The sequence below is a fragment of the Arachis hypogaea genome, chromosome 9 (genome assembly GCF_003086295.3).
Source record: "Arachis hypogaea cultivar Tifrunner chromosome 9, arahy.Tifrunner.gnm2.J5K5, whole genome shotgun sequence".
NCBI lineage: Eukaryota > Viridiplantae > Streptophyta > Magnoliopsida > Fabales > Fabaceae > Arachis > Arachis hypogaea.
The window spans coordinates 9,799,707-9,803,722 of record NC_092044.1 but is presented as its reverse complement, the minus strand read 5'-3'; the positions used below and the strand labels follow the sequence as shown (position 1 = coordinate 9,803,722).

Genomic DNA, 4,016 nt, shown 5'->3' with positions numbered 1-4,016 from the left:
TAAAGCCTTGTTGAGGCTTTTGTTGATCCTTCCAGGAGAAATTTGGATGATTTCTCCATGATGGGTTATAGGTGTTTCCATAAGGTTCACCCATGTAATTAACCTCTGCCATGGCAGGGTTCTCAGGATCATAAGCTTCTTCAGAAGCTTCCTCTCTAGTACTGTTGGATGCATGTTGCATCCATTCAGATTTTGAGAGATATGTTAACCTGTTGAGTCAACATTTTGTTCTGAGCCAGTATGGCATTCAGAGCTTCAATTTCAAGAACTCCTTTCTTCTGAGGTATCCCATTATTCACAGAGTTCCTCTCAGAGGTGTACATGAACTGGTTGTTTGCAACCATGTCAATGAGTTCTTGAGCCTCTTCAGGCGTTTTCTTCAGGTGAATAGATCCACCTGCAGAATGGTCCAATGACATTTTCGAAAATTCAGAGAGACCATAATAGAATATATCTAATAGGGTCCATTCTGAAAACATGTCAGATGGACATCTTTTGGTCAACTGCTTGTATCTTTCCCAAGCTTCATAGAGGGATTCACCATCTTTTTGTTTGAAGGTTTGAACATCCACTCTCAGCTTGCTCAGCTGTTGAGGAGGAAAGAATTTATCCAAGAAGGCAGTGACCAGCTTATCCCAGGAGTCCAGGCTATCCTTAGGTTGTGAATCCAACCATATTCTAGCTCTGTCTCTTACAGCAAAAGGGAAAAGCATGAGTCTGTAGACTTCAGGATAACTCCATTCGTCTTTACAGTCTCACAGATCTGTAAGAACTCAGTTAAAACTGATAAGGATCTTCAGATGGAAGTCCATAAAACTTGCAGTTTTTTGCATTAAAGCAACTAGTTGAGGCTTAAGCTCAAAGTTATTGGCTCCAATGGCAGGAATGGAGATGCTTCTTCCATCAAACTTGGACGTTGGCTTTGTGAAGTCACCAAGCATTCTCCTTGCATTATTATTATTATTTTCGGCTGCCATGTCCTTCTCTTGTTCGAAAATTTCTGAAAGGTTATTTCTGGATTGTTGTAATTTAGCTTCTCTTAATTTTCTCTTCAGAGTCCTTTCAGGTTCTGGATCAATTTCAACAAGAGTGCCTTTTTCCCTGTTCCTGCTCATATGAAAGAGAAGAAAACAAGAAAAGAAAGAGGAATCCTCTATGTCACAGTATAGAGATTCCTTATGTTAGTAGAAGAAGAAAGGGGTATAAGAAAGAAGAAGGATGGATTCGGATTTTTGGATGAGGAGAGGTGAAGAGAAGTGTTAGTAATTAATTAATTAAATAGAAGAAGAGAAGAGAAGAGAAATTTCGGAAACAATTTTTGAAAAAGGGGTTAGTATTTTCGAAAATTAAAGATGAATTAAAATTAAAATTAAAACTTGAAACAATAAGAATTTTTGAAAAAGAGAGGAGATATTTTCGAAAATTAGAGAGGGAAAAGTAGTTAGGTGGTTTTGAAAAAATAAGAAGCAAACAAAAAGTTAGTTAGTTGATTGAAGAAATAGAAATCAAATATTTTGAAATAAATTGAAAAAGATAAAATTTTTAAAAAGATAAGATAAAAGATAAAAAGATAAGATAAAAAATAAAAAGATATTTTGTAAAAATTTAATTATTTACTCACTAACAAGAAACTACAAGATAAGATTCTAGAACTTAAAGATTGAACCTTTCTTAACAAGAAAGTAACAAACTTCAATTTTTGAACCAATCATATTAATTGTTAGTAATTTTCGAAAATATGATATAAAGATAAGAAAAAATTTTGAAAATATTTTGAAAAAGATTTTTGAAATTTTCAAAAATAAAAAAAATGAAAAAGATATGATTTTTGAAAAAGATTTTGAAAAGATAAGATTTTTAAAATTGAAATTTTGACTTGACTTGTAAGAAACAACTAATTTTAAAAATTTTTGACCAAGTCAACCCAAAATTTCGAAAATTTGGAGGAAAATAAGGAAAAGATATTTTTTTGATTTTTGAAATTTAATTATGAAGAGAAAAACAACAAAAATACTCAATGCATGAAATTTTAGATCAAAACAAGAATGCATGCAAGAATGCTATGAATGTCAAGATGAACACCAAGAACACTTTGAAGATCATGATGAACATCAAGAACATAATTTTGAAAAATTTTTGATGCAAAGAAAACATGCAAGACACCAAACTTAGAAATCTTTAATGCATGGAAAATATGAATGCAAAATGCACATGAAAAACAACAAACAACACAAAACAAGAAATCATCAAGATCAAACAAGAAGACTTATCAAGAACAATTTGAAGATCATGAAGAACACTATGAATGCATGAGATTTTCGAAAAAAAAAATGCAAGAAAAATTTTAAAAGCATGCAATTGACACCAAACTTAAAAATTAACACAAGACTCAAACAAGAAACACAAAATATTTTTTTTTTATGATTTTCTAATTTTTTTGTATTTTTATAAATTTTTTCGAAAAAATTTTGGAAAAACGAAAAAGAAAAGAAAAATTTTGAAAAAGATTTTTGAAAAGAAAATTACCTAATCTGAGCAACAAGATGAACCGTCAGTTGTCCATACTCGAACAATCCCCCGCAACGGCGCCAAAAACTTGGTGGACGAAATTGTGATAAAAGAATTTCAGGCACTGTTAGAGAAGCTCACAACTCCGTTCAACTAACCAGCAAGTGTACTGGGTCGTCCAAGTAATAAACCTTACGTGAGTAAGGGTCGATCCCACAGAGATTGTTGGTATGAAGCAAGCTATGGTCACCTTGCAAATCTCAGTTAGGCAGATTAAATGATTGATGGTTTCGAAAATAGAAATAAGAAAATAAATAATAAAAGGGATAGAATACTTATGTAATTCATTGGTGAGAATTTCAGATAAGCATATGGAGATACTGTATGGCTCAAGGATGCCTGCTCTCCCACTGCTTCAACTCAACCTTCTTACTCTTTCCATGGCAAGCTGTATATAGGGGTTCACCATCAGCGGTGGCTACTTTCAATCCTCTCGGGAAAATGATCCTATGCGGCTGTCACTCGCACGGCTAATCGTCTGGAGGCATCACCCATGGTTGATGCTACATCCCATCCTCGCAGTGAAAACTACGCTCACGCACTCTGTCACAGCACGGCTAATCACTGGTTGGTTCCTGCGCCTACCGGAATAGAATCCCTTGATTCTTTTGCGTCTGTCACTAACGCCCAGCACTTGCAAGTTGAAGCACGTCACAGTCATTCATTACCGAATCCTACTCGGAATACCACAGACAAGGTGAGACCTTTCGTACCACAGACAAGGTGAGACTTTTCGGATCCTCATAAATGCCGCCATCTATCTAGCTTATACCACGAAGATTCTGTTGGGAATCTAAGAGATACACATTCAAGCTCGGTTGCATGTAGAACGGAAGTGGTTGTCAATCACGTGCGTTCATAAGTGAGAATGATAATGATCGTCACTTTCATCATTACACTCATCATGTTCTTGGGTCGAATGAATATCTTGGAATAAGAATAAGAGAGATTTGAATAAAAGAAAATAGAATTGCATTAATACTTGAGGTACAGCAGAGCTCCACACCCTTAATCTATGGTGTGCAGAAACTCCACCGTTGAAAATACATAAGCAAAAGGGTTCAGGCATGGCCGAATGGCCAGCCCTCTCCATGATCAAGTGACCGAATATTCAAGAGATTAAACTATCAAAAGATGTCTAATACAATAGATAAATGTTCTATTTATAATAAACTAGCTCCTAGGGTTTACATGAGTAAGTATTGATGCATAAATCCACTTCCGGGGCCCACTTGGTGTATGCTTGGGCTGAGCTTGATTATCCATGAGCTGAGGCTTCTCTTGGAGTTGAACTCCGAGTTATGACGTGTTTTGGGCGTTCAACTCCGGATCATGACGTTTTTTCTGGCGTTTAACTCCATACAGCAGCATGTACTTGGCGTTCAACGCCAAGTTACGTCGTCAATCTTCGAATAAAGTATGGATATTATATATTTCTGGAAAGTTAT

General features: G+C 35.4%; 1 non-coding gene across 1 annotated transcript; it reads left to right on the top strand.

Moving 5' to 3' along the window:
• Positions 1-477: 477 nt before the first annotated feature.
• On the top strand, positions 478-581 carry LOC112714180 (small nucleolar RNA R71). Its single transcript, XR_003159135.1, has one exon. It is a non-coding gene; the product is annotated as a small nucleolar RNA R71 (small nucleolar RNA).
• Positions 582-4,016: the final 3,435 nt, after the last annotated feature.